Genomic DNA, 20,042 nt, shown 5'->3' with positions numbered 1-20,042 from the left:
TAGATGCAAATTAATATCAGGAAGTAATATTCCTAATATTGACAATACATAGGTAATCACTGAGATGTTATTATAATATTAAGATTTGGATTACATATGTAATCATTATATAATCTGGGAATTATTACAAAAATGAGACCCACTTTTTAAAAGAATATCTAACTCCAGTGTAGTAAAGCCTACTGAGGGCTACCTGTAGCTGGGCTAGTTTTAATACAATGAAGTAGAAGCCTGTTCTCTCAGTTGAGCCCATAAAATGCACAATACCTTTCTTTGCTTAGCCGATAGGTGCATGGAGCTCTAATAACTGCTAATCCTTGGATAACAATACAGCATATACCAAGTACTTAAAAATTCTTAATTAAAATCTTGTCATATAAACTTTAATCAGCTCCTAGCATTATGCATAATGAATAAGGTACAACCAAAATAAATGCTCCCAATAAAATCTATTATGCGCCAGTATTTCAAATATATTTTAATGTTACTTTTACAAAATGTAGCAGTTTTATTTATAGAGTATGTATAAATGTATAACAACAACACTTATGCTAATACTTGTTTTCTCAATCTCTTTAAACTACAAGATCCCTTTGGGAGTTAGACTTAACTTGGTAAATGTGTGATTTCTAAAACAATGTCATCCAAGTTATTGAAATTCAGTATATATCTGTTGAATGACATAGATCACTCAAAGTATTTAAGAGATAAAGCAGCACATGTGACTCCTAGGCAGAATGAAGTAGAGGCTATTTTTAATCAGTGCCTACAATCACGTAGCTTTTATGGGCAGATTTTATCTTTATTTTTATTTATTTATTGTGGTACCGGGGATCGAACACGGGTCCTCCTGCTTGAGAGGCAGGTGGCGAAACCACCGAGCTACGTCCCCAGCCCTTATCTTTATTTCTTTAGCATCATAATCACGTGTTGAGCATATCTGAGAGTATTGTTTCCAGTGGCAGCCGTGAACTGTTTCTAACTCCGTGTGTGTACGTGTGGCATGGTGTGTTCGGACAACTACAGAATTCAGCAGCCGCTTTCAGCTAATGAGGACTCTGAAAGAGAAGAACTTATTTCTATAAATCGAGCTAGACTGATTTGTTCGGAATGCGGTTTACTTTGGCCCCGTCCCTCTCATAGGTAAGGCGCCCCTTTGTGTAAAGGCAGCTCCTTCTCACCGGCCGTGAGACACGCTCGTGTGACTGACCTCGACAGCATGGACTTCTGTCAAGATCCTCAGTTGAACTGAAGACATCTTTCTGTTTGCTTATTTTATCAAACCTACTAAGATTTGAATCGGCCATTCATTGCAGTCCTAGAGCCTGAGTATGTGCATGTCTTTATGATATCGCCTAGTAGGAAGTTATTAGCATAAAATTGAAGAAGCAGCAGTAAATGGAGTGATTATAAAGGATCTATCACTTTCTTCATAAGATAAATAATAACAGACACGGAAAGCCACCCCAAAGAAGGTGATGCTAGCACTAGTCTTGCTGGACACGATAGATTTGTTTGTTTGTTTGTTTGGTACCAGGAATCAAACTCAGGTCCTTGTGCTTGCGAGGCAGGCGCCAGAACTACTGAGCTAAATCCCCAGCCCACAATAGATTATTTATCAAAGAATGAAAATAGCAATTGAGGCTGTTAATGCAATGCGCTCATATCCCCTTCACAAGTAACATATACTCATCATTACTAAATATCTGCTTATTTCTACCTTGCCAGAAGTATATATCCCTCCCCATGTTTACATTGAAAACTACAAATCATCTAAACGAAGGCTCTTTCAAAGGATGCAAGCAACTCAGTATAAGCCACAAAACTGGTCCATGTTTTCATTCTTCTGGAGTAATAGTAAGGTCTAAAAATAAGGCAGGCCCCTTTAATGCAGAATATAATCAGGGATGAAAACCTTCTCTTAATGAAAAGCCATGGTTCAGCTACACTTGCTGAAGCCAAATAAACAATCATGAATTGACACACAGACAGAAATGTGTATAAATTATTCAGAATGAAATGTTCAAGTAATATTAACCTAAAGGTATAGTCATCAATTTTATCCTGACAGATGGCACTGGGTAGTTAGTATTCAAGTGTTACTACATAAATAATATTGATTTATGCTAACCGAGGAGACGGAGAAAATTTTTTATCAGGATGCCCAAATTCTTTTCCTTCTGGCTTGGTCAATCACCTCTCTACTGAACTGTGTATCACTTTCTTGGGAAATTTTTAGCAGAGAAATTGGGCTGAGGCAAAATGAATAATGCATTTGCCGCAGTGTTAAACTAATGACCCTTAAGTGCTTTTAAAAACTGAGTAGCGATGACTGCTTCCCTTCTGAGCAGATCCCTCTCTCTGTCTCTCTCTCCTGTCTCTGTCCCTCTCCCATTGGAGGAAAGTAGCCTTGACCGCTCACTGTTTTTGGTAGACGTGATGAGAATGGGAGGAGTCAGTAAAGCCAGCACTGTGTAGCCACGTGGTTTCCTCCTGTTTTCCGCCCTTTCCCCATAATCTTGGTCCCCAGTCCCGGCACATTTCAGTCTCACTGCGGTTTGCAGAGCACTCATTTGTGTTAATCACTTTTGTGTTTACTTTTACTGTTTTCATAATGCTATCGTGTTATCATAAAGACAGGTAAGGCAGAGAGCCATTTACTCTGCCGAAGTAGGAGGGGTATCTGACAGCCCTGTACGGTTAAAATCTGCCTTAGCTGGCATTTGTGATGCACGAACAATTTTTTATCGCTACTTGAGAGGGTCCCTGAAGAGACAGAATAGTGGCTCAAGTTTCTGTAGCAGTCTTTTTAAAATCCACAGAAAGCAAGCAAGATAAGACCAATGCCTACATTAAACATGCTTAAAAAGAAGCTTGCATAGGATAATTAAAGGGAAAGGGAAAAACTCTGGTTGAATAATGCAGGACAAACCCAATGGAAAAAAGGACCCATTGAAACAGCACTTGAGGTGGAAGTAAAGAATTTTGTGGATTTGTAAAGGGAGGCTGAGCCACCCCTCCCCCTCCCTCCCTCCCTCCCTCTCTCTCTCTCCATGTGTGTGTGTGTTAGTAGAGAATGCAACTGGCAGACAGCTGCTGACAGCAGAATTGTTCTGTAAGAAAGCAGTCATTTACAAAATTAGTGTGGGGTTAGGCAACCTCACTATTCCTTTGCAATTCTCATTAGGTCAGAATAGCAGTCCCCCCACCGTCACTTTCATCTTAAGAAGCATGAACTAGTTTCACCCTTTTAGCTTGGGCTTTTCATCCTAAGGAAGGATTACACTCTACATCACCACTGCTTCTTTTTCATTTCATGGCCATTCTGTCTTTAGGGGAAATCAGCCTCACATTGTGTTATTCTTATGCCCCTAAGTAATGTTTCTTTAAAAAAAAGGTGAATCTCTTTCAATAAAGTGGACCCGGTTTGATGGAACTACCAAAGTAAAAAGGAAAGAAAGAAAGAAAACCTTCATTATTTGAAAAGGGCATCCAACATTATAGCAGCCAAACGTAAAGTCTAATGGTGAAGTCTGTGATGCATTATTATTCTTAGGCTTTTCTTCTCTCAAATAAAAATATAAAAGAAATGATTTGAAGCCTACATGACATCACTGGACAAGTAACAGGCATGTCTTCTGTTCCCTAATTCCAAAGCCAGAGGAATGTGTACATTAATGTATATTTAATTGTAAGGCTTTGGAGCCAGATTCTTTCCGAACTAGAAGCACTTAAGTCACAAGTAGCCCCCTACCCACACACACAGTCAAGTATGTATGGACGCACTCCCAGAGTCACCCAGCTTTCTACTGCCCCACTTTTTTTTGCCTGTGTAAAACTGAGAGAACTAAATTAGAGGCATAACAGAAACCTCTAGCGTACAGTAACATAGCAACTGCCCTAAAGTGTTCTGCAGAGCTACATAACTGTCTTTCAACTGTGACACCTGTTTCCTTCTGCCATTTTTCCATCTTATCTGTCATTATGATGTAATGATTGTATTAGACAGATACATCTTTCTATACAGGTTAAGTGAACCCAGTTTACATATAATATTATGGGAAAGGGGAGTGGCAGAGGGCAGAGGCTGAAGAGAAGTGATTACCACTACTAACTGATTTACTAAAACACACTCCAAAATTCCAAACAATTAGCGCTGCTTTGCCAAAGTTTTTACTGACCCCCACCAAAATCTTTTTTCTTTACCTGTATAAGTAGGTGATTATATAATTATCATTCCATTTACATAGCAGTTTTATATCATAATGTATTATAAGGGATCAGCTGGAGTTTGGTTGCTCAGCACAGTTCCTTCAGGCAAAGATGGATTTTAACCAGACAGCAAAATTTCAAGTGGCTATTTATAATTCAAGTGGCTACGGAAAAGCTAGGCTTTAGAAATGGGGAAAAGAGCCCAAGCCTTTGCAAAATTTAATAAAAACTTGGCAATCTTAAGCATTGGTAGGCTTTACATTGTGATTACAGTTACCCAAGAAGGAGAAAAGTCTCCTAGGAATGTTACATTTTTTTTGTTTGTTTATTCTGAGGTTTTAATATACAATTAAAAGAATGCATGATAAATATAAATAAATAAAATCTCAAGAGAAAGCAAAAGAATGTTTTGTCATTGTCACTGTTCTTGTTATTTTTTCAGTGTCTGAAGTGAGGATCTTGGGTAGTAGTGACTGGAAAGTGTTCTGTTTTGGAAAGTGAGGTGTTAGCTCTCACCTTGCAGGTAGACACTGTGCTTTCTTGTCCTATGTGGGATTTGCAGAGTGGTAGGGCTTGTTTGAGAAACTTGCTCCCAGTAAACTGAGCAGTGTCTGCTTCAGGGGGGAGCTGGCACTGCTGAAAGTCACACACCCACCTGACTGGCCCTCCCCGCTACAGCCACGCATGCGGAGACTTCCTGTCCTGAGAACACCCTTTCGGTAGACATATTACACAGCTTTGGTTATGTCTTATCTTATTTTACCAAATATTTCCCAGAAGTGAATCAAAAAACCTTCTAATATTGATAAAATTCAGGAGACACCTTAGTCCTAGCAGCAAAACATTCGCAAACCCTCTGTACTCGAAGTACCTTGGCCGCTGAACTTTTTTCTTTAGGTGCAGCATTCTGAGGCTTGTTGGCTTCAAATTGGAGACCTTGTTACATGTTGTCCTTTAATCCCAGAGGCACCCTTCGTTTTGTCTTGTGTTTCCAGTTAATGGACATATGTAAATCTGTTAGAATAAGTAAAATAATATGTGGGACACTCTGTGGAGCTTCAAAGTAGAAAGAAAAATGTCAAAAAGCATTGTGGTTGTGCATCAGGATTCAGCACTTTTTTTTTTTGCTTTAAGTTTGTTGAAACTTTTAGGTACACAGTGCAGTTACGTTCACCATTGGGATCCTGTACTTTACTGACAGATCTGGGTTCTTATTTTCCCCACTCCCCTGCCCTCCCTTCACCCCCTCCCCTCCCCTATTTACAAAGACTTTGTTTCCAGTTTTTCCTTTTCTCGTATTTTTTTCTTTTCCCTTCTTTCCTTTCCTCTACCCTTCCCACTTCCCCTACTCCTTTAGACATTTTCTTCAGCAATGTTTTTAACCTTCACTTGGCTTCTCCCGTTGAGATAACTGCAGCCTCCCGATGGTTTGTTTGTTTTTTTTTTTTTTTTTTTCCTGCATACACACTTTTGCCTTTAATGGCCTCCAGCTGCAGTTGACTTGCTTTAACAATTTATTTTCACGCTCTCATCTCTCATCTCTGAAGTAATTGTGAAGACAATGGAACTTGAAATCCTGCTTAGGTAGGTAATAATAAGTCAGTGCCTTGGCTAAGTAGCAGGCAGCCCTACAGCTTCATCTGTTTTTATTTATTTATTTAGATACCGGGGATCAAACTCGGGGCTTTGCGCTTGCGAGGCAGGTGGCGGAACCACTGAGCCAAATCCCCGGCTGCTTTTATGAATAGTACCAGAAAGCAGAAAAATCTGAGCAGCAATTTGGCAGCTCCATTCTTACTTTGTAACCTGCATAAGAAGATTGTGCCTAGTCCTTTGTATTACTGAGATCACACTTCAACATGTGACTTGCTTCCACGGCCGTAAAGCATCAGTTCACCAAGCGAGAACGGATACCCACTCGCATTGATGCACAGAAGGCCTCGGTATTTCTTTGCATCTTCTGAGACTGCGCACCACTGGAAATCAAATTTACCACACTGATTTCCCTCTCCTAACTCCACGAAAGCCGGTGATTCTAAAGAGTCACTCTTTCATGTGTCTGGCAGCCATGTATTGAGGCTTCCCCAGGCCGGGGACTGTTCTCAAAACGGGAACAGCTGGCTCAGGGATCCTCCACGGCAGCTGGCGGAAGGTGCATGATGGACTAAGGTGATAAAGAACTACAGCGATTCCAGACAGGGCATGTGTCGTGGAGAAAGGGAAATGAACTGATGCTACAGAAAGCGACTTCGGGGGAAGGGAAGAAGGAATAGGTAAAATTTAGGTTGTACAAAAAGCTGCGCTAAGGAAGTGATAGCACTCTTTAAAACCATGCCAGCTGGATGGTTAGAAAGAAGAAACCAAGAGAAAACCAGAAGAAAGAATTGAGGTTGGGAAACAGCTAAATATAAACAGTTTAAACCAAGGAAACTGGAGGTTTGGAAAGACACATTATGGTTTTTGACGCCAGGTTATAAGGAGGGATAGAAAATGAAGTATACGAGTTAGACTGAAACAAGACTATGGTGATCCTTGGAATCTTGTTAGAGTCTAAATGCTTCGGTGGAGAAGGGCTGCCACTGGGATGTTTGAGGCAGAGGTGTGCCATTGTGCAAATTAATTGGACTATGTAATGCCAGCTGCTGTGAGACAGACTGAGGGCAGTCTGTTCAAGTCTGGGTTAGGGAGAGGTGGTTGGGACAATCAGTGGTGGCAGCATGGAAGGGGTGAATGAATCTGGACTCCAGGGAACTTATGACTGAGTGGATGGTACTGCCACTTACTGAGAGCAAGACCATTGGAGCAGTAGCAGATTGAGAGATGGGAAGAGGGTGAGAGTAGTCAGATGCAGAAGTACAAATAGAAAGCAAGTAAGCATTTGTGCAAATCTCAAGTTTGGCAACTAAGCCTGCATATTTATGAGTCCTTGTATAAATCTAGACTAAATGAGATCTTTTTCAAGTTTTATTTTTATTCTTTCCATATTCTTTTTTCCCCACTCCATTTGTACTCAGGATCATCTTGAAAATCCTTTTTAGCCATTATGTTTTTCCTAGCTAAGTGGGAAGAAAGTGAGCAGAGGTAGGAACTACTACTGAAGTCTTGAAGACAATATAGTCAGTAGTCATCTCTCAAATACCAAGATAGTAAAGTCTGAAAGGAACATATGTGATAATTTCCATGATAACCAGGTTGTAAGACGGACCCTGTGATGGGTATATTTTCAATGGTGTCTGTGGCACTATGTGATTTTAGTAGGTAGAAGCCTGTTTCATTTGTTTTGTGGAGACTAAGACTGTTTCCTGTGTGTAAGGAAGGATGATAGAGACCAATGACAGATGAAGCCTAAATAAATTGCTTACATTTTCACAAAAGCCTTCTAAACATTTATTAAAAGTAAAATTCCATTTACTTTCGGTATGCTTTACTTTGAGTTGCTAATAGTTTTTATGAAAGTTTTATAAAATAAAACATCTTTTAATTCTTATATTGAGGGAAGACTTGTTATAAAGTCACTCATACTCATTAACATAATTTTTAAAGTATTTAATTATTTCAAAACAACAGAAAAGAAAAAAAACTACTGGTATACTTGTGCATTTTATGCAGTTGTGTAAATTGGTAGATTTTCTTCACATTTTAAATTTATTATATATTATTCAATTTTCCCTATTGTATGGCCCTGCTCTATCTTTGCAGTATATTTCTAATGAACATATTATATATTATAATTTTCTGACTAAAAATTAGTAAGCAATATTTTGACATAGTAAAATTAAGCATCATTTTTAAGTTGTTCCTTGCTAATACTTGCCAATCTAATTAGGGTATTATGCCAATCTAATTAGGGTATCCATACAAAATGACCAGGCAATACAGCATTTAGTTCAAATTCAGTTGAAGCTGTTAATATGGGAAGAATTAGGCAAAGCAAATACCAATAAAAAACTTTATAGCTAGAAATGTGCGTCTCAACCATGAGAACATCTCACAAGGGATGGTGAAACAAACTATTACAATCAACTTGTAAACAGTCTGGTCAGGAGAGTTCCCAAGAGTTCCTGGATCTTAGAAATTTTATGGGACATAGAGTATATAAACCATCGTACATGTTTCATATTTCATTTGCAGCCCTCATAAGAACATTGGAAGTATTCCAATGTAGGAGTGGGAGGAGCTCAATGTCGTGATAGATGCTCTGAAAAAAAGATTTGGAGATAGACACAAGGACAGCAGAGTATCTGGCTAAGAACCTGAAGTTGGAGACCAACTGCTAGATCATATTATTTTCACCTCGTTGGAAAGAGTCACCCTGTACCCTCCTGAGCCTCGTTGACTCTCACATGGAAGATGAAGTGAATATTGGCAATTACTGCATAGGGCTGTGTGACAGTTAAATTCGGTGTCTAAATAAATTGCTTATGACAGAGCCACATAGGAAACTCTCATAAATGTTATTTATTCTTATCATTATTAACTAGGCTAACTGGGCAAGGGAAGGCATTAAACTAAAAATTAAAGCTGATGAACTGTAAGAAAAGGTTATAAAGTCTAGACTAGACATTTTTTCTTAGGTATTGCTTAAATGTTTTGTTTGATTTGGTTTCTTGCATGCTGCCTACTTGAAGGTTCCCTTCACTGTGCGTTTGCTCTGTCAGTGTCTACCCATCCTCTCTTCTACAGGTCAGGTGTTTACTCCGTGGTGAGCTTGTGGTGAATGCTGACAGGTGAAAAAATAGACCACAGTTCCTGCCATGTAGGGAAAACATGAAAAGAAGTTATTTGCATAGCATGATCAATGCTCTAAGTTGATACAAGCAATATGTTTTAAGCACAGAAAAATATATGTCTAATTCTCTAATAGGAATTAAAGAGAACATGGCATTTAAATTAAATGTTGAGATTTGCTAGGGAGACAAGAAATAAAGTTAATCCCTGGTAAATAAAATATTGTCTAGAAAAGTGAAAATGAAAGAAAGGAAGCTGTTGGTGATTTCAGAGTACTTTAAGCAATTTAATATAGCTGGAATCAAGTGGGAGAGGAGAAAGGTAAACTGGAATCGTGGGCAGGAATGGGTCCATGGTACGCTCTGGAGTTACAGTTGTGTCACCCAAGCAGTGCACTCACTGAAGAACTCCGGCAAAGGACATAAGTATTGAGTTGTGGGGATTTTACTCAGGCCACTAGACTAAGCTCATATCAGCAGAACAACTCCCAGGACTGGGGATGTAGCTCAGTAGTGCTGCTGCCTGCCTCACAGGCACAAGGTCCTGAGTTTGATCCCTGGTATAAACAACAACAACAACAAAACAAACAGTTGCCAAAGAAAATGAGGCAGCCAGCAAGAGTCTAGGTGAAAGTTGGTGAGATTCTAACGTATGACTATGGCAGCAGAAATGGAGAACAGTAACTTGAGATAAATTTAAAGATGAAGTTGACAGCATGTAGTTATTCTTTAAACATGGAATTGAAGAAAAACAGAAAGTTAAATGTAATTGTCCTGTTAATGGGTATATGCACAGCAGTATTGCTGGAATAATGCATTGGATTATGGGAAAAATATAAAAATTTTACTGAAAACAATCCTTAATCTTTCTTTTTAGATTTTGATGTTTTGCGCTTTATAAGGCTTACAATATAGCACAAGTAATACATTTGAATAATCCATGTAAATGTGTATGGACACTGGGCATATATTCATTCTTTTACTAATAAATACACACAAGTATGAAAGCTTGAGATCACTACCTCAGTATAACATGTTTTGACATGGTAAAATGTAGGGCTACCCAAGGGAAAACTTACCTAAATATCACTCTAAATCCTACAGCAATGTGTTTTAAAGAGTTACTCTCCATTGCTTCTAACATACACGTTTCTTACTTGGTTACCTTACTGCATGATGTAAACAGTAAGAAATACAGCCAGACTGCTCTCCACTTTGCTTACAGCCTACTTCATTTTTCTTTAAGGTAAATGTCAACCTGAACCAACCAAGTGGATTTTTCCTTGCTTTTCTCCCTTGTTCAACAGTTTTAAGACAAATGAGCTGTACATTTGGACACAAACACAGAGAACTAATCCAACATACAAATTAACATGTAAGTTTTCAATTTAATATAACATCAGCTGGTAGAGTAGGAAGGAGAAACGAGGCTTTACAATGCCAACAAGGCCCAAGAAGGTGAGATAATTAGTATGCCAGAATAGAAATCGATAGGTTTAAGTGGAAAGGAAGCTATTACTGAGGAAGACTCAGAGGGAGATGGGTCTTCGAGTCTTCATGAATGGGACTCTGAAGAAAGAGGAGGGGATTGGCTGAGGTGTGCAGAAGATAAAGCCTCTAAGTCAGATCTAATCCACTCGCCCTTTACCTCAGTATCCTGATTTGTCTCACTTCTGCAAGAACTAGTGAGTCTTGACTTTTAGCTTTGAAAACAACCTAAACTTTGGATCTCATCTTGACATATTCTACCGGCTCACCAGTGAAGACTATGCTTACCCCTTCGGTTTTTCTGGCACAGCCTGCTCGTAAAAATAATGTTAATAAACCAAAACACACACACACACACACACACACACATGCACGTGTGAGCACACACATGCGCACACACACATGCGCACACACATACACACACGATAGAGAAATGCTCTAAATAGAACAAAAATATTGATGGCACTGCTAGAAAATAAAGATACATTCAAGTAGGTAATGGAACAAAAAAAGCATTAGGCGAAATTATTTGAGAAAGTTAAAATCTAGTTATTACCAGAACAAGAGTTAATAGGCACTATTTGACTGAATATAGTAGTGCAGAGTAATAAGGAATAGGCACAAGGAACTTTGTCTAAATGATCACACACATGAAAACTTGTATAGGAAAAGAATTCACCAAGGTAATAGGTGAAAAATAGAAATGGTTTACACTTACTGTACAAGTTTTTGTTTGTTTGTTTGTTTTGTTTTTGTTTTTACAAGGAATCAAACCAGGACCTTCTGCTTGCAAGGTAGACAGCGGAATCACTGAGGTAAATCCCAGCCCCTTGCACGCTGCAAATTTTCCATTGAGGAAAGTGATGAGAAGTCCAGTTCCTTGAACTTTCTTTTCTAGTAGATAACCTTCTGTGGACAAAACTTTCTGTATTAGTTAACTTCCCTGTTTCTAGGTCCAAATACTTGGCACTTAGAACTTAGAGGAGGAAGTGATTTATTTGGTCCAGGTTTCAGAGGATTCGGTCTGCAACTGGCTACCTCTGAGGCAGAAACACCCAATTGGGAAGCAGAGCTGGAAAGGGTGCTGGAGAGAAAGGGCCAGTGAACCAGACACAGACCCAAAGGTCTCCCATGACCCACCCAAACACAGCCAGAAGTGTGCTTTACTAATCCTTGGGTGACCTGCAGCCAATCAAGTTGCCGCAATCAATGTTAACCATCACACTCTGATCTACAATATAAGATCTGCTGAATGGATACAAGGTGACGGAACTGACCTCTTGACCAAATCACCTAATAGAAGAAATCAGAAATAGGTGAGCACATTTATGTGTAACTATACAGTTAAGTTCTTAATGCCTACACCTATGTGAACATTATCAATGAAGAAATGCCAGCATATTAGGAGTTTATTACTTTTCAGCATAATACATGGCTTCTAGAAATCAAAGTTTGAAGAATACAGAACTCAGCTACAGATGCTTAATACACTGTTGGTAAAATCTGATTTCCACTCACATATCACCCAGGGAAATTTTAAAAAGAAGAAAAATATCTGGTTTTAAAAAGGTTACTAGGCATACATAGTATTAGGCAGGGGCCAGGCAATACAGCTCTTTATTCTCAGGCAAAGAAGACAACAGAAAGCCAGACAAGAATTTGGAAGTCACACCCACAGGAGATAACCAAAAGGTTTTAAAAATATGGACAGGGGGACAATGAATAAGTAAGAACTGTTTCTCCAATTTCTATAATCTTACCGTAGGTGCTAATGTTAAGGTTGCCCAAATCCAAGTTTAAAGTGGATGGAACTCTTACCAATCCCCAAAGCTGAGCTATTTTCGTCTACATACATAAACAGAGCCAACATCTATTGCTTCTAATGCCTCTAAATGTAGCCTTCAGGGTAGGGTATACTCAGGGGAAGAGTAGCTGTAGGAGGTACATCATCAAAGGGAGGACAGCCTTCCTGACAATGAGATGTTTCATGATTAGAGGCAGCAATCGTCTGATTTTTAAATAGAAGTTAATCGTACCCCTCCCATATAGTGACATCAGCCAAGAATTAAATGTCATATTTCCATGAACATGGAGATTGATTTTTAAATTGGCGTCTGTATGAGATGTGATTAACATTTCTATGCTAGTTGAGAGGCACAAACTCAGGTGCAAATTCAAGTGGTGAGTGAGGTGCCATTATGGTGAGTGTTGATTCATGTCAGGTTAGTGATTACACCCACCCCACCTAATACTACAGACTGTACATACGGCTTGGCAAATCACTCCTCGCTCCTGGGCAAGATGTTCACCTGGAACACACAGGTGGTACCTTGCATCCATTTCAAGAGGAGCAGGAAATGCTACCTGTGCCCAAAGTCAGCCCAGTAATAAGGAAAAGTCCCTCGGTGACTCAACTACTTCCTTACCACCAGTAGACAGGACAGGGAAGAGCAACACTTAGGTCTCCAGTTCACAATGCTACCATTTAGCAAGGTTTTCACTTCGGTAAATTGTCTTTGTGGTGTGCTATGTCGTGGCTGGGAGGTGGAAACAGTGAGTGCTGCTCCCCCAGGCTAGCCAGTCGGTAACCAGGTGGTAACCCAGAAATTAAAAGGTCACATCCCATCTTAGGTATTTTTCTCGTTGCTGAGAAAAGGAACAGCAGAACCAGAATGTGACAAGGAATCTGCCGCATTTACTCGTTTCCCCCGTGAGTAGGAACAAGAAGGCATAATGTTCTGTGCTTATTCATTGGCTTCCTGTGTACTGTTTAAGAATGCAGCTCTACAGCTAAACTACGTGGCTTTTCATCCTGGTAACATGAGGAATCAGAGCAAGTTTTTCTATCAGGCCTCAGTTCTATCAGTTGTAATTTAGAAATAAAATTTGTATCCTTGAATGAATCATAGTTCAGGTTAAATTAGGTAATACATGTAAGACCTTAGAGCATGGAGTTTGACAAAATTAATTTACTCTTGACCAATTATATGCATTCCTTGACAAACAAATTTTAGTTTCTGTGAATCACTGTGGTTCTACTTTCAATGATGATAGACTTGTCTTCTTTCACTTAAGCTTCTTGATATTTTGCGTACATTTGTAAAATGTGCCTATCCTTGTATTAATGCTATATATGATGGTAATTTGGATGAAAGAGAGAAGCAATGGTGAAACTTTTCAGTTGAATGAAACTTGTCCTAACTCTTAATGTTCTTAATCAACTGTGAAAGTTCCAGGTAGGAGTAATGTGGGAGGGGAAAACCATTCCATTTTCATGGTTCAATAATAACACTACGTAGATGGATAATCAGAGGAACTGTGAGAAACTGTGTTCTCTGCAGTCCCCTTCCCCAAAGGTCATACCTTACCTTTGTTGCTTTATCATCTCTGACCTTTGGCCTTACCTCATGCATATCTTTGTCACTGTGGGATCAGTGAGGACTCTCTCTGTTGCAAGGGGCAGAAAATCCAACTCAGGAAAAGAATTTCCTTCCTTAGGTGTACCTAAAAGCTCAAGAGCTAGTGGTTTTGCTACGGTTTAAATAATCTCACCAGGACCCGGGCTCTTCAGCTCTCTCTATTCTCCTCCATGTAGGATTCATTCTTAGAGGCTGTGCAGTGGCAAAAAACATCTGCCAGCATATCTAGGTCTGCAATCTCCCAGGCCAAGTTTGGCAACAAAGACAGTGGAGCCTCAACAGTAACAGCAAAAATCCCGTTGCCACTGACTGGGGTTTGGATTGCACATAAATTGTAAACCAGTCTCAGTGTGCAGGAAGAATGGCTTTTTGGGTGTCAAGTTTGAGTCACAGAGTCGCCCCTGCAGCAGGGAGTGAAGTAAAGAAAGGTAAGACAAAAACAAAAACAATAAAGGATAGTCTGTGTATTGGTATCAGCACATACATGAATGAACAAAAAAACAACAGCAGTTCACTAGACCAATCCTACTGTTCGCATCCTGCCCAGTCTGTTCTCAGAGGTTCCAAATGGTCCTTTCAGCCACTTGGAAGAAGTCTAAACTGTGTAATCCCATTCAAGACTTTCAATTATCCTAATATATTTCTTACCGTGTCTCTTCTTGCGCTCTAGGCTCCAGTTTGCTTTCAAAACATTTCCGACTGATTATAACGTTTGACTTCCTCATCTACCTCCTTGCTATCCTTTTTCTTAGTGAAAGTCCAGCCTGGAACTACTCACAAAATCCACTGGTCAGTGCTGTTATTGCCCTGCTTTACCAGAGAAGGGCGCTAACGTGCAGCATGGGTCAGGAGCACTCTGAGTACCCCGAGAGGCGCTGTCAGAAGGGAGCGGAACTGTTTCTCCTCCGGCCTTCTAGATCCTGAGGACTTCTACACTTCACGCTCGCTAGCAGCGATCGGACAGAACCCTCAGCCACATCGCATCCTGCACCCACACCACAAGCATAAAAGCAAGCGTGGAAGAAGGGGATGCCTTTTATTTGAGACTCCATTTATCCCTGTTTGCTCTACAAGGACATGGGTACTTACCACGGACACCATATTTTGTTCCTGTAAAACACAACATTCAAATAGATTTTCGCGAGCTACGCATTTTTTAAACTTCATTTTTGTCAGTACATATTTGTCATACATGTAGATCACATGCACCACAGGGAATTTGAACCTGCACAGAGAAGATCCTAGTTCTCCTTTCTTCTCCATTCACCTCCCCTCCGTTCAACCCTTCCGACATCAAGGCAAGGTCGGTGTTTCAGAAATTCATCATCTCGATAATACCAGTTAAATGTAAAAGCATTGGGTAAATATTTGGTGACGATTTCCTCTCTTCCAAAGGTTAGAAACACAAAGAGGAAGAACAAAACACCGTCCACGGCCTCAAGTTGCTTGTCGTCTAATTAAAGAGACAAAATTGTAAAGAAATTCAACATTGTTTGTTGGAAGTCTTAAAATTTGAAGAAAGCTGTTCCTTTTTTCTGGGGAGTGGTGGTTCAACAATAAAAGCCATGGCTTCAGATGATTTTAATGTTACAGGTGAATGGACAGTTACAATATACTTAAAATTTAATCATTTTCTTCACTCCATATTTATTTAAATCAGGCTCGAGGCCAACAGTTGGACACAAAGTAGATGTGGGTAATCCTTGCCTTCGTGGCATTTATTTTGGGGTAGAAAGGACATTAAATGAAAGCACGGCAAAATATATCAATGAGCACACTATGAAAAGTTCTACGGCGACATGAAACTGAGGGATGTGACAGAGAATATGTGATAGAGCTAAAAATGCTTGATAGAGCTATTGTGATGAAGATAAAATGTGGTGGAAATTATCCATCTTTGAGGAATTTATTTCAATGTACAACGAGAGGAGCCAAGGGAGGCCTGACAGGAGCAGCATCCTCTGCAGAGAGAGGAGGGTGTGTCGGGAACGTACTGCATAGCACAGAACCTGATCCATTCAAGGACGTCTGGTATCGGGTAAGGGGCTGAGTGGGGGGCTGGAGGCCAGCGCGCTGGAAATGGGGAGAAGCTGGCATGCTAAGTAGAGCGGGAAGCTGTTGACGATTTGAGGCCAGTGTATCTGTTTGGATTTTAGTGCATGACTCTGTGTGCTGTCAGGGAACTGGCAGGCTTGCCAGTCAGCAGGAATGAACCCATGGCAGGCTGAGCTGAGGTGGGAATGGAGAGGTGCACTTATGAATACTACCTGAGAGGTGATACAAGTACAATACTAGGGCTCTTATTCTTAGCTACCAGGATGTTTGAGATACCCTTTGCTAAAAGCCATTTATTTATTTATTATTTGTTGGTACCAGGGACCCAACTCGGGTCCTTGAGCTTTAAAAGCCATTTTTTAAACTAATCCTATGCCTAAGGTAAGTAGTCTGGGCCAAGCTAAAGAAATATCAAAACAAATGCTCTCTACTGGATTTTTTAATAAAGATCACAAGCAGGAACTTCCTGTTGATTCTATGGCTCATGGAGTGGATCTAATCTTTCCCAAACTGATCCTTTCCTGCTACTGCATCATTTTACTTACAATTTCAGGCTGAGCACCATCTGGGGAGGCAGATGCTGGCCTTCCTGAGGGGTCTGGTGTGGATCTTGACACTGACTGCAGTGTATACTAGAGGGGTCTGCAGTGTTCCCTCCTGCAGGTCCTCCATGCCATAAAAAGCGTCCCCAAGCTTTGTCCAACACTCTCATCTCTAACTCCTGGTGTTTCTCTGCCTAGCAGAGCAGATACGCAAACTTGCATTTCAGCAATCTTCTGAACTTGCAACCAGACATCGTTTGCACAGAGGACTGACAGTCTTTTACCATTTCACTAGTTTTACCGATAAACACTGTGGATTTATATTGCTATGTTTGAAAAATTTTGATTTTGTTTTAAAATGGTATTATTGCGATTCCATTTTTTCAAATAACATCTGCCTCTTTTTTAAACTGTTCTGATTTTATAAGAGCCTACAATTGTCAGAGTACTATTAATATTTCAGGTATTGTGACATTTTCAAATCTCTCGTGTCAATCCTTACATATTATTTCAATTATACATAATTGAGGTAGACATTACTATTATTACAATTGTTATATGACACAATTGAGATTCAGAGGGACAATGCTAAATGCCCACTGTTCCACATCTTAAAAATGATGTCTGTCCTAGGTATCAAATTCATGGGAAACACCTGAATTTATTTCTATTCTGTTACATCAACTTATTTAATGGGAAGGGTCAAAGAGGTTATATATATATTTCTCCTTATTGACTTTATTGGTACATTTTAGGTATATAGCACAGTTACATTCATCATTGGGCTTTTGTACCTTTACATGACAGATCTTGGTTCTCATTTTTCCCCATAGCCCTGCCCTCCCTTCACCCCCTCCTCCCTTCCCTATTTAAAAAGACTTTGTTTCCATTTTTCCTTTTTCAATATTTTTTTCTTTCCCCTTATTTCCTTTCCCCTACCCTTCCCACTTCCCCTACACCTTTAGACCTTTTCTTCCTATTTCATTTTGTCAATTATACCATTAGGATCTTATTTACAATTATAGTTTTTCACACCAGAGAAACTATTTGGTATTTACACATGTGACTTGTTTATTTCACTTAAGAGTATATCCTCAATATATACTCAATATATACTCAATATCCATTTTCCTATGAATGATTCTAGTTGCTCATTTTTTATGGCTGAGTAGTACTCCATTTTATACAAAAACCACATCTTCTTTATCCAGTTTCCAACTGATGGGCAAATGGGCTGTTTCCAAGATTTAGCTATTACAAACTGTGCCGCTATAAACATGGGTGCACATACTTCTCTGTGATATGATTCTTTTAGTTCTCTTGGAAAGATACCCAGCAGAGCCATGGCTGGGTCAAATGGAACCTCTAGTCCCAGCTCTTTGAGGAATCTCCATATTGATTTCCATAGTGATTGCACCAGTCTGCACTCCCACCAACAATGGAGAAGGGTTCCTTTCTTCCCACAACCCCACCAACATTTGTTACTGGTTGATTTCTTGACAGCAGCCATTCTTTTTGGGGTGAGGTGGAATCTCAGTGCTGTTTTCATCTGCATCTCTCAAATGACCAGTGATGTGGAACATTTTTTCATATATTTACTTGCTGCTTTTACTTCTTTGTCTGAGAAATGTCTGCTCATTTCAGATGCGCATTTTTGAATTGGGTCTTTATATTTGAGGGGGCTGAATTTTTTGAGTTATTTATATATTCTAGATAATAGTCCTTTGTCTGAGGAGCAGCTGGTAAAAAACTTTTTTCCCACATTGTAGGTTGTCTTTTAGTTCTGTTGATGGTTTTTTTGAAGTGCAAAAGCTTTTTAATAAGGTGAGATCCCAGTTGCTGATTCTTTGTGTCAGTTCCTATGCTACTGAGGATTTGTTCATAAAGTCTTTTCCTATCCCAATGTCTTCAAGAGCTCTGCCTAACTTATCTTCCAGCAAATTTAGTGACTCTTTTTAAATATTTAGATCTTTAATCCACTTGGATTTTAGTTTAGTGTGTGGTGAGAGGTAAGGGTCTAGTTTTAATTTTTGGCAGATTGAAACCCAGTTTTTCAAACACCATTTATTAAAGAGGTTATCTTTCCTCCAGTGAGAATGGTTGGCTCCTTTGTCAAAGATGAGGCAGCTGAGTACATATAGAGTTGTTTCTGTATCTTCCCATCTATTCCACTTATCCGCAGGTCTGTTTCTTTGCCAGTACCATGCTGTTTTTATCACAGTGGCTTTGTAGTATAGTTTCAAAATGCAAATTGTTATACCTACTGCCATGTTGTAGAGGTTATATTTTAAAGTACTGTACTATTTTATATTTAAATATGAACTTGTGTTCTATTAAGGCTTTCAGAAGTACTTATAGCAAACACTTTAATGGTTCTAGAGCAAGTCATTCTGAACATTAGAGACAAATGTTAATGCCTGTAAGGATTATCTTCTTGGCACCATAATGTATTTGTTCTACAATAGCCATTTTGACTCTCTTTGGACAATATATAAATTTATTTCTAAAGTTGCTATAAAAAACAGGGAAAACATATGGGCTGTGTATTACTGAGAACAAAATTCTGCCAAGTACTACTGAGTACAAGCACCACAGCCAACAGGTCAAATAGATTCACTTTCATTTAGCAAAGGCAGTAATTTCTACACCAAATGTCACAATCACCCACCTCAACTCCAGGGAACACAGGATTCGCTCAGTTGCCCCTGCTTTGTAATGGAGAGCATTGCTCCAGAAAACTCTCCTTGACTCCCTGTCAATCGGACTACAACGCCCCCTCAGAATACTCCCTCTTGCTTCAAGGATATTTACCTACAGTTCCTCCACCTTTGGAAGCAGTTCTCGAAGTACTCTCTCATGAGTGCCTTTAAGAGACACGATCTGAAAGGTGAATGCAGCTGCTGAGTGCCATCCGACAGAAAGGCAGGCTCCTAGGAACATTGCAGTGTGTCCTCATTCGTCTTGTTCAGCAAATCTGGCACAGTGCAATTTCTTTTCAAAATTAATTTTAAATATATGTAATGATAGTATCCATCATGTGGAATTTGTACCTGTGCACAAGACATCTGAATTCTTTTTCTCCCTTTCCCTCCTGTCCCTTCAATCCCTCTTTCCCTCCTTATTTACAAAAGCTTTGTTTCCACATTTTCTTTCTATCCTCTTTTCTTCCTTTTCTTTTCCACCTCCCCCTCCCTATTTCCTCTTTCCATTTGAGCATTTCCTTCCTATTTCACAATACCTACTATACATTTTGGTTCTTATTTGCACTTTCAGTTTCTGTGCCAGAGAAACCATGCCAATTTTCCCAGCACCATTTATTACAGAGCCTATCTTTCTTCCAGTGAATGTGTTTGGCCTCTTTGTCAAAGGTAAGGTGGCTGAGTGTATTTAAGTTGTTTCTTCATCTTCTAGTCTTTTCCATTGATCCTAGGGCCGATTTCCCCCAGTACCATACTGTTTTTATTACTATAGCTCTGTAGTATAATTTCAAGTCAGGGATTGCAATGCCCTTTACCTTGTCTTTGTTGCCCAGAATTGCTTTGCTATTCTAGTTCTCTTCTGGTTTCAAATACATTTTAGTATTGTTTTCTCTAATACTG

General features: G+C 39.5%; 1 long non-coding RNA gene across 1 annotated transcript in view; it reads right to left on the bottom strand.

Annotated features, from left to right (window-relative positions):
* LOC104864333 overlaps positions 1-20,042 on the bottom strand; it is a 76,213-nt gene that overhangs the window by 10,427 nt on the left and 45,744 nt on the right. The window contains exon 3 of the long non-coding RNA XR_780856.1: positions 5,084-5,226. This is a non-coding gene — a long non-coding RNA (uncharacterized LOC104864333). The remainder of the gene's footprint in view (positions 1-5,083; positions 5,227-20,042) is intronic.

The sequence above is a fragment of the Fukomys damarensis genome, unplaced genomic scaffold (genome assembly GCF_012274545.1).
Source record: "Fukomys damarensis isolate Sample0158 unplaced genomic scaffold, DMR_v1.0_HiC HiC_scaffold_3, whole genome shotgun sequence".
NCBI lineage: Eukaryota > Metazoa > Chordata > Mammalia > Rodentia > Bathyergidae > Fukomys > Fukomys damarensis.
The sequence above is the reverse complement of the archived record's forward strand: the minus strand, read 5'-3'. Positions and strand labels throughout refer to the sequence as shown.